Source organism: Brachypodium distachyon, chromosome 1 (genome assembly GCF_000005505.3).
Source record: "Brachypodium distachyon strain Bd21 chromosome 1, Brachypodium_distachyon_v3.0, whole genome shotgun sequence".
NCBI lineage: Eukaryota > Viridiplantae > Streptophyta > Magnoliopsida > Poales > Poaceae > Brachypodium > Brachypodium distachyon.
The window spans coordinates 46,795,722-46,806,937 of NC_016131.3; positions in this window are offsets into that span (position 1 = coordinate 46,795,722).

Genomic DNA, 11,216 nt, shown 5'->3' on the forward strand with positions numbered 1-11,216 from the left:
CTGCCACGGGGCAATGAGGTTACAAGCATCATCTTCCCGTAGAGCACCACTACTACACAAAATGCGACCAGTGGCGGTCAGAAATAGAGGTTAGTGGCGGGCATATGACCCGCCACTACGCACGCGCCACTGGTGATTGAGGGCATCGATGGCGGGTCGGTTCACCGCCACTGCTGGTAGTTGGCAACGGTGACGGGTTTGTGCCACCGCCATTGGTAATGATTTGACGAATAAAAAAAGCAGGCCACACGGGCCTGCACTACATCGTCGTCGACCACGGTGGAGCAAACACACAAACAAATCCATTACAGGGAATACAAATCACACACATCGACTAAGCGAGAAATCCATCCGGTGCCAAATCCATTACAAATCCATACACAAAACACAGAGAATAGATTACAGAAACCAAATCCACTACAGATCCATACACAATCCATGAATTACAAATCACAATTGAAACAGGCCACAGCCAATACAAAACACAAATCGTGATGGCAGCAGTGGCATCGTTATATATGGTTCTAATGTGTTAAGGAATAGAAATGAAGACTTCATAAAAAAGAATCACACCGTTTCGATTTCTTTTTAATTAGTTATGATTTTTGCAAATTTCAGCGGTCTTCGGGGGGTCACCAGTGGCTCGAGCACCAGTGACGGTGATTTTCATTCGCCACTGGTGACCCTCACTAGTGGCGGTGAGTTTTTGAATGAAAATCACTGCCACTGGTGAAGGTCACCGGTGAGGGTTCATGGAAGAGGTATTTTGTAGTAGTGCACCCCTACTTTCTAGGTTTAACTAAGGCATACATGCTTGAGAATTTTCAGTTATCACATTAAAGCCTTTCTTGTGATATAAACGGGGTATCCTGACAATGATGTAATCATACACCTTGTTCAAGACATTTTGGCTAAAGTTGTGATTGCCATGAAAATAATTTATTTCTGTGAAGGCATTTAATTTTACCCGTTATATGCACCTCTCTGCATTTAGATTTTTTGTGCATAGCCCTTCATAAAACTATACATAATTTATGTCTTCCAATTAAAATTACCACAGATGCGGTCTGAAACGTAAAATGCACTAGAGTTACATAAACTTGGAGAGGGTGGGTATATTTTACTTCATTAGCTAGCAAAATCATCATCTAGCCGTGTCCATGTTCTATTATGCACCGTTAGTCCAAATGTTTGCATACGATACTAGCAAAAATATTGCCGATGTGGAATGCTGAGCAACTAGAGCAAAATTTAGGTGGTAATTTTGCTTTTATATTTAAAAAGACTTATGGTTTAGTGTGACTACATGATCCTCACAACTCCTCTTTGTTGCAATAAAGCCCCTCTAAGCCACCCCCCCCCCCTCCCACCCACAAAGGAAAAGTACTTTCCCATTATCCCCTTCTCTGCACTCACATGTCTTCAACCTCTCACCAGCCATATATATCTAGCTTGCACCGACGATGCCATTTGGGAAAGAGTCTGTGAGTGAATGTTCAACTCAAACCCCCTAGTTGTGAAAAGGTGTCATAGAACATCATCATCCACATGGTGAATGTGATGGCGAGCTATGATGTTGTTGGAAAATGAAGGACTCAAGGCACCATGCCAAACTGTCTAATGTTTGTGTTGGAAAGTCTTGATGTTTTATGTTGTTGGAGCAAAGCTTGCTTCTGGGGATCACAACCACGAATTGGTGGTCCAAATCTCGCGTACATTCATGCATTAGTCCGGTCCAAGATACAAATAGCACGTACAAATTTTATATACTAATACAAAATCAAATTATTTATGTTGAGAAATTAATTACAAAATACAATTTCATGCATATAAATTTCACAAATAGTTCAACGTTATGTTGCAAAAATTGGAGAGACACATATGACATCATGGGCCACATGGACCATATATATGTCCCTTTCTCACAACCAAAGTTCTTAGTTGTTACCACCAACTTAAGGTTCTTAAGGGCTGTTTGGTTTGAGCCCAAAGTTGCCCTACCAAAAATTTGGCTAGCTAAATAATTGGTGATGATTTTGCTAGCCTATGAGTTGGCCAATTTTGACCAAAAAGTTGAAATAAAATTAGCTATATGGGACATTGGCTAGCAAACAATTTGACCACCATCCAAACAACACACCAAATTTTGGTTAATAACAAAAAAATTGGCTTGATATGTTTTGTAAGGAAACCAAACATAATGCAAAACCTCCGGTAACGCGCACGGTATCTGCATCCATTGTACTGGCCTACCACGTGTCTCCCTCCTTTTTCTTAATCCATCTGACCGCGTGATTACCCAAAGGCTGGTCCAGAAACATCGATCCCTCCGCCTCCATCAGCTTCTCTCTCTCTCACACACACGCGCGCAGCCCCAACCTCAACTGCTATCGCTGCCGCCCCCGGCCGTGGGTTCGGCCGCCACCCACGCCCCTCGCAGATCCGCTCCACCATCGCCCACGGGGGCCGTGGTCTCGGCTTCTGCCTCCGCCCCGACTGCAACCTCTCCATCCACGTTCAGGTTGCGCTCTCCGGGATCCACCACAAGCCTCGGCTTCGCCTTCACCACCGTCTGCTCGGGGCCACCGTGGGCTCGGCCTCCGCCGTGACCCCGCCGCACCGCCGTCTCGTTGTTTTGCTTTTGGATCTTCTGGTTTCTTTGAATTTTTGTGCTGTGATTGTTGAGTACGATCACGGCTACACGAGGAGGTACTATTTTTTATGAACGTTTGTGCTGAGATTTTGTCCTGATACATAATGTACACCATCTTGATATCTGAGATACTTAAAAACGTTAAGATACATGTGATGTACCCATACCATGTACTCGTCTTAGGAGAGGTACCAAATTTTAACAAAAAAATTTCCTGATACATGTAATGTACCACACAATATACTCGTCTCATAAGTTCGGGTACACGAGGTACTTAAAAGTTGATAAGGTACATGTAATGTACTATAATGTACTTACAAATTGATAAGGTACAGTTTATATGCCTAATGTATTAAATATTGACAAGATAGTTTGGTTTCTGACAAAAAGCGAGACAGAGAGAGAAGAGCAAAAGTTGTCAGGTAGTCAGACCGTTAATCCCACACATCTAATTTAAAGCATAAAGATTAACTGTGAGAGAGAGGGGGGGAGGAGAAGCAAACGTGTGGCCACAACGATGGGTGTAGATACCCGTAGGGGTACCGCCTCGGCTTTTGTTCTTAATGGGATTGTTGAACCCAAAATCGGATCATGTAGCAGGGAATTCAAGTTGATACAAATGCAACTCATTTATTATTTAAGGCATCAACCCATCATTTGAAGACGGGAGTAAAAAGGTCAAAGTTGATCTCATTCTTTTGGGCTTTAGAGTGCCTGATTTCATTTCTACCACTCTAAACTCTATAGCAATCTTTTGTAGGTATTTATATGGACTTGAAGGAAGCAGGGTGCAATTTCTCGCTAATTTATTCCATATGTAACTCTGGGTGCTACATTGTTAATGTATCATAGTACATATGAGCCTTTTTCTACTGTTTTCCTGGTAGAGAAAACCCAACATACTATTAAATAAATTTCATTTTATATGGTTTTGACAGTTTGAAATATCTACATAATAACACAAAAATATATCAAAGTTAATATGATAAATATGTAAAATTGCAGGTCCAAAAATACATACTGCATACGATCCAAATTACTTCTCGCTGGCTTAGTAAAAGGTTGTACTAAGCCAGCGACATGAAATTTGGATCGGAGGGAGTAATGATTGTAGCCGCGCAACGCGGGCCACCCTACTAGTTCTATTGATCACATCATGTTTTTGGATTGTTTTACCACAGAACTAGCACATAAGATGAATGTTGAACACAATAAACTAGCACATAAGTAATGGTGTCAATGTTTACTTGGGTACAAATTGTAGCATATACATGTTTACTTCGATACAAATAAATTTGAATCATACATTTCCTCGTATCCTTCATACATGACACAAACAAATATTTCTTCATCACATGAACACATTCTGGATGTAGCATACACATATGTAGTAAACCCAGATGAAAAATCGATGCACTTCCTTGCATATATCGCACAAAAATACACACTAACACATGATCGCGGCGAAGATATATTGTGGGGAACAGAGGCGACGACGACCATGAGGAAGCGTAGTGGCGGGACCTCGGGCACAGTGCAACAGTGGGCCAGGGAGGCGGTTGCACACGACCTCCCAGACGGGAGGGGGGATGAACCACTGCTCAGATTCGCCGATCGTTGGCTGGATGCCTTGGATAGATCTGGCGGTAGCACCCAGAGGGATGGGGGAGGAGGCGAGATGGAGGGCTTGTCAAGCCATGAAGAGCGAACAAGAACAGTAGGAAATAGCATTTCTCAAATTGTATTACGGGAAGCCTACGCTACCAAAAATGCCTTCAGGAAGTTTTTTCTTCTTTCCAGCTTGTGGCTTTCCTGGGACCTAGAAGTTGTTTATAACACCTTCCACAGTTCTTTTTGCCGGTCTAAACTTCATTTTTGGCATCTATAAATCGATCCATGCGACTGGATCTAGGGTAAGCATACAAACAAAGCATCGACCGGTCCTTGGACCGATGCAAACTGTCCATAGCAGGCTAAAAAAAGTAGGTATGGCAGAGAGAAGCAGTATATTCTAGATGGAAATAGTTAATTTATCACGCATGTGACCCACTTTAAAGCATGCACTGATGCAACACGCTAGGGAAAAATCGGCCACCAGGATCGGTGCCATGTGGCAGAGAAAAAGCAGAGTATATATGTTAGCGATTACACTGCGTTGGAAGGCCTAAGCTAAATGGAAGGGGGGCTATGAGTTCATGTGTCAATACCAAAATATAATAAATAGCATGCTTTTTCTCCCTGTAGCGAATCTGAAGAGAGCACGCTACATTCATACAATTTTTGACATTACGATGCTATCCGTGAACTAGCGACGCTAGGCTAAACGTCGTAGCATGTAGCGCCAATAATTGTTTTTTGCATGGACAAAAGTCGTATAGAACCAAGCCCATTGGCCAAAAGGCCCTAAACCGCTACGGAGTCCAAACTCTTGACCTAACCTAACACGAAACACGGTCCCCACACGAGCAATTGAAATCCCCACTCTCCACCCTCACCAAGCCATGCATTCTCCATCTAGCTCATCGAATGTCCTGTTTCTGAATAAGTACGTACTTGATACTATATATGTTGTTGCCCGGTGGGCACTAGATGTTTGGCACTTCAGCTAAAACTGTTTTGTCATTAAATCTATAGTGTGTTTATGCCTCGCATCTGTGTTTATGCCATAGATTTGTCTTGCAAACAATGGGATAACTATTTTTGTAAGTGGTATGAAATCCTTTATTTTGGGGCTGCATCTAGATATTTTTTCGGCAATATGCTATTTGAAATAGCGCAAGCTATAGCACGAAATAGAATGTATAGCACCTGGAGGAGTCACCGCTAAATCTGTTAGCTAACTATTTAAAACCTTGGTATGTACATCTTGATCTACGACAACTTGTAGCAGCCATTTGTTTGTCAACATCTCAACTATCCAACTTTTGCAGTGCCAACTCTTATCTTGCAAAACAGCAAAATATTGTCATTATTGCACACACATATATAGAAAATCTTTATTTCGCAGAAAATCTAGTTAGACTGTTTCAAATCTCTAGGGGAGATAGATATATGGACCTGGTCAAAAAGAAAGATAGATAAATGGCATGGTGGTGAACATCGGTTGTGTGACTTCATGTGCATTAGTGGCCATTAATGTTTGTACTATACGCATTTATGTAGATATTGTATGGTCCTCCGGAGCATATATTAATTGTTGATTATAAAATACCATTGGCCAACAGACAAAACCGCATAATCTTCCAGAATTCTGTGTATTACATATGTGAGAGTGGTTGACAAATATTAACAAGTCAAAATCACACAAGTCTTAACCAAAACCGTCTATAATGGAATTCCATGTGATATGTATGGGTAGGCAGTGGTGGTGGTGACCATGCTTAGTCTTTTGACTATAAAAAGCGGAGCTAGCCCGTGAGCCAGGTGTCTTCTCTCTAGCAAGATAGCAACCTTACATCGCACATCATCAAGTCAAATCTTGAACATTATAGAGGGACTGCATGTGTTGTCTCTAGTTAGTCTGAGATTGTACATTTGGAGGCATGCCAAGAACCAACATATAGTACCATCGTTGTTGAAGTCAACTTATGGTACAATCATACCACCATAAGGACCAACATACTATATATCTCATATAACATCGGAAGACTATAAATACACCATCGGCTCCTTGGTCTCTCCATCTCATTTCCAAAACCATAATCCCTCTCCATACTTTGTCCTACACATCGTTCCACAGATCATAGTATCCAACTCTCTAGTCTTCCATGGATCCAAAACTCAACCAGGAGTGGACCTCCTCCGAGGAACATGAGGCAGTTCACTTATTGCTAGGCTAAGCAGCAGTACGATCGACTTGTCTAATGACGAACAGTTAAGCAGTCTGCATTGGAGCTTCACTAGGAGGACCGGTAGGACTTAACGCCGTTGCCAGTGAGGGGTGACACCCACGGGGGCTGGGGTCTTGTTCTCTTCCCAATCCAAAATGTTTGAGGAGGTCGCCAACACAACATGATACCTATGGATGGCAATGGGTACCCGATACCCGATTACCCGACGGCCGGGGTTTGGACCCGATTAGCATGCGGGTTTGGTAAAAAATAATACCTGCGGGTCTGTTATTGGTAAACTTTTGGACCCGTCGCGTCTGGTATGGCTGGACCCGAACCCGCATCCAACGGAGGGGCTGTCTAAGTGGATCATAGGACATGATTGCATTTTGCTTTTTTGCTTCGGTGTCTTTTGTGTAAAAGTGGAGGTCCTGCTTGCAACTTTCTTTGTTTCTTTATGTAAAAGTCGTCGGGTCGGGTATACCAGCAGGTCTTCGAGACCCTTATCGGAGCCGTATCTGGTAAATTTTTAGAGCCGGTACCGAGTCCAGACATAGGTCACGGTGTGGGTGGCCAGGTCCGGGTCTGGCCAGACCCGGCCCAGAACCCGGTGGGTGCCATCGAGGGTACCCCTCCTCACTGGCAGCAGCAAGCTCCAAGGCAGGCTCCTTGTTCACCATTAGAGGATCAATTCATTGACGACATGCTTGTCGATTTCTTTTCTTTTTTTATTGACAGGGACGACATGCTTGTTGCTTCCATGGTTTTTTCAACACAACGGAAGGCCAGGGATATGGCAAAACGGGTTCGGTAGATCCGGATTCCGACGGTCCCAATGGAACCCGGTGAAGCCACGAAGAAAGTGGGTAAGGCCTTAAGGAGATAGTTTGTCGTCGTTGGGACTTGGGACAGCATCGAACAGAGCAGAGAGCGAGCACCGCAAGTTCATGTGCACGCAGGAAATAGATTTGGCATGATTTGGCGTTTCTTTTTCCTAAAGGCTAAGTGGTGCAGCTTCACTATTTGGAGATAACGAGCGCTCACTCATCCGAACCATCCGATCACATCCAAATCCATCTAACCGTTAAAAGCCAAATTCACTAACTACTTCGGGCCGTCCTCTTTCTAGTTTCTACTGCCCGTCGAGTCTCCATCCCCACCCACAAGTCCATGACGCAGCTTCGTCCCGATCCCCCAGTTCCCCCAAAATCCGTCGCAGCTTCACCCCGATCAAGCCGAATCTGTCTTGCCCGTACCAGGCATGGCGGGGCCCTCATCCTCCTCCGCATCCTCCCCCCAGACCCGCCTACCCCACGCACTGCGGCAGCAGCTGCCTCCGCGGAGACGGCGAAGGCGGCCACGCGCTGTGCGCAAGGTGCAGGAATTTCCTTCTTCTTTTCAACAGCGCGCCACGAGAGCAAGGGATTGAGGGAAGAGAGGGGGCGGACTCGCGGCTGATCAACCTCACGCAGGGCGCCGCCTCGGCATAGCCTCAGTTTCGGGGCTGCAACTCCTCGCCGTCGTGAGGAGTGGTTAGTTTCCCACTCCCCCGTCTCCATTTCTTCGGGGAACTTGCTGACCCCTGTCCGTCTAATTTTGCTTCATCCGGGTCGTTTTTAGTGGCGCGGCGGTGTTGATTTGGTGGTGATCTCCACCGGCTCCCGATCCATAGGTTTGTTCGAGTAGTACAAGCAGGTTTCCGGCCACAGGATGACAGGCGGCAGCTCGATGGTAGCAAGCTGTCAAGCAACGCAATGAGGTATTAGGTACAGGAGAGCAACCAACCTTGGACTATGCAAGCCGATGGATGAGAAATATGAGAAGCCAATGGAAAAAGGAGGCCATCTTAGTTGTCTGCTACAATTATTTCACATTTATGTCAGTTGAAGTGGCTTATTACGTACGTGCAGATGCTCAGGAAAATAAATCAAATAGTTCCTTACTAGCTAAATCATATACTTCCTCTGATCCATATTACTTATCGAAATATTACATGTATCTAGACGCTTTTTAAACATAGATACATCCATATCTGGGCAAATTTGAGACAAGTAATATGGGTCGGATGGAGTACGAGTAATTTTAGTTGATTGATTTATGTAGATAGTTCTGAATTTCATCACGGCGTGCTTCTTGTGTGCAATTAATTTCTGCATTTCAATGACAGGGTTGCTAAACATGACCAAATTTGTTGCTGCATTTTTCTCCTGTGCATAGAAGCAGTAAGACAGAAGCTGAGATTCAAGGCGGGGGCAACGCTCAACCTACTGCACACACTGCTATTTCAGTGCTCAAAAATACATATGCAATACGGTTCCGTGACTCGTCCCATTGTCTTCATTGCGCTCGCTGGCGAGGGCACCGGCGTGATACATATTTGGAGATAACGAGCGCTCACTCGTCTGAACCATCCGATCACATCCAAATCCATCTAGACGTTAAAAGCCAAATTCACTAACTACTTCGGGCCGTCCTCTTTCTAGTTTCTACTGCCCGTCGAGTCTCCATCCCCACCCACAAGTCCAGGACGCAGCTTCGCCCCGATCCCCCAGTTCCCCCAAATCCGTCGCAGCTTCACCCCGATCAGGCCGGATCCGTCTTGCCCGTACCAGGCATGGCGGGGCCCTCGTCCTCCTCCGCATTCTCCCCCCAAACCCGCCTACCCCACACGCTGCGGCGACAGCTCTCTCCGCGGAGACGGCGAAGGCGGCCACGCGCTGTGCGCGAGGTGTAGGGATTTCCTTCTCCTTTTCAACGGCGCGCCACGAGAGTTGCCATCGGGCACAAAATATTGTTTATTAGTGAAAGTTGCTAGAGTGGAGCGAAACTTCTATTGGGTGGGAACCAAAGTTGCTATTATGAGCAAATTTGCTACTATTAGAGTCAAAGTTGCCACTATATGATCAGAAGTTGGAGTATGAGAGTGAAAGACGTTGTCGGTATAAAAAACAAAGTTGCTAGCATAAAAGATAAAGTTGTCACACATTAACGAAAGTTGTGACCGGATACACCAAAGATGCATGTTTGAGACGATGGAGTCAAAGTTGCTGGAGGGAGCAAAAACTGCCACGAGCATGGGAGCCAAAGTTGCCAGTATGTAGCAATAATCGTCAGTACCAGTCAAAGTTGTTAGTACATAAGAGATAGTTGCTAACCATTAGCAAAAGATGCCACCGGAGCACACTAAAGTTGCTTGTTATCGAGTAAAACTTGCTAGAATGGAGCAAAAACTGCTACCAGGTGAGAGCCAAAGTTGGACGTCAAAGTTGCCATTTTAGGAATCGAAGTTGTCAATTTAGAAATCAAAGTTCATATTATTTGAACCAAAGTTGCGAGTATGTGAACCAAAGTTGCCAGCAATAAGAGGCAGTGTTTTCAGATCACACATTAGCGAAAATTGCGACTGGACACACCAAAGATGTTTACGATGAAGTAAAAGTTGCTAGATGGGAGCAAAAACTACTGCTGATATGGGACCAAAGTTGCAAGTATGGAGCAATAGTTGCTAGTGCAAGAGTCAAAGTTGTCAGTATAATAACTAAAGTTTCTACTATGAGAGTCAAAGTTGCTAGCACACAAAACAAAGTTGCCAACACATCAACAAAAGTTGCACCTGAAACACTGAAGTTATCTACTATGAAGCGAAAGTTACAAGAACGGGAGCAAAACTTGCCACTAGTATGGGAGCCAAAGTTGCTAGCATGAAAGTAAAAATTGCCGGTATTGGAGCCACATTTGCTAATAGTGGAGTTAAAGGTGCCAGTATAAAAGACAAAGTTGTCACACATTAACGAAATTTGCAACCGGAGACACCAAATATATCTGTGATGGATCGAAAGTTGCTTGTATGGGAGTAAAAAACAGAAAGTGGTATGAGAGCCAAAGTTGCTAGTATGGAACAATAAGTGCTATTATGAGAGTCAAAGTTGTTATCACAGAAAACAAAGTTGACAACACATTAGGCTAAGTTGCCATCTGGGCACATGAAAATTGTAGATAAATCCAAAAGGTTGCATTATTTAACACAAAGTTGCTAGAGTGGAGAAAAAACCAATACTTGGTAGGAGCCAAAGTTGCTATTATGAGAATTAAAATTGCTAGTACGAGGACAAAAGTTGATAGTACAGTAGCCAAGTTGCTGGTATGAGAGCAAAAATTGTTAGTAGGTGCCAAAGTAGCTCGTGTGTGAGTGAAAAATTGCCGGTATATAAGCATAAATTGCTAATATGTGATTCAAAGTTGCAAGATATGAGTCAAAGTTGTTAGTAAAAGACCCAAAGTTGCTAATATGTGAATCAAAGTCCCAAGTACAAATGACAAAGTTGCAAACACATGTGCTAAAGTTGCTCGTAGTGGAGCAAAAGTTAAAAATACAAGAACCAACGTTGTCTACGGAGCACCCCAATTCAATGAGTGTGGTAAAGTGAAAATTCTTAGCATAGGTGAGAGAGTTGCGAAAAAAATAGTCTAAGTTGCTTACTTTGTGCTGAAAGTTGCTAACCAATAAAATTTTGTCGAAACATACTTTTATGAGGTCTAGTTTTGAAGAGCTCGTCGTGCGAAAACCAACGGTGAAAACGGATTAGAATTTTGACGCACGGTTTGAAAGTTATGACTTTTTGAAAAATTTCAAAGAGAAATGAATTCACGCGGTGGTACATGCAACCAGCTTGCATGTATGGCATTAACTAGATTATTTTAGCACTGGGCTCGGACACGGACAATCAAAAGAG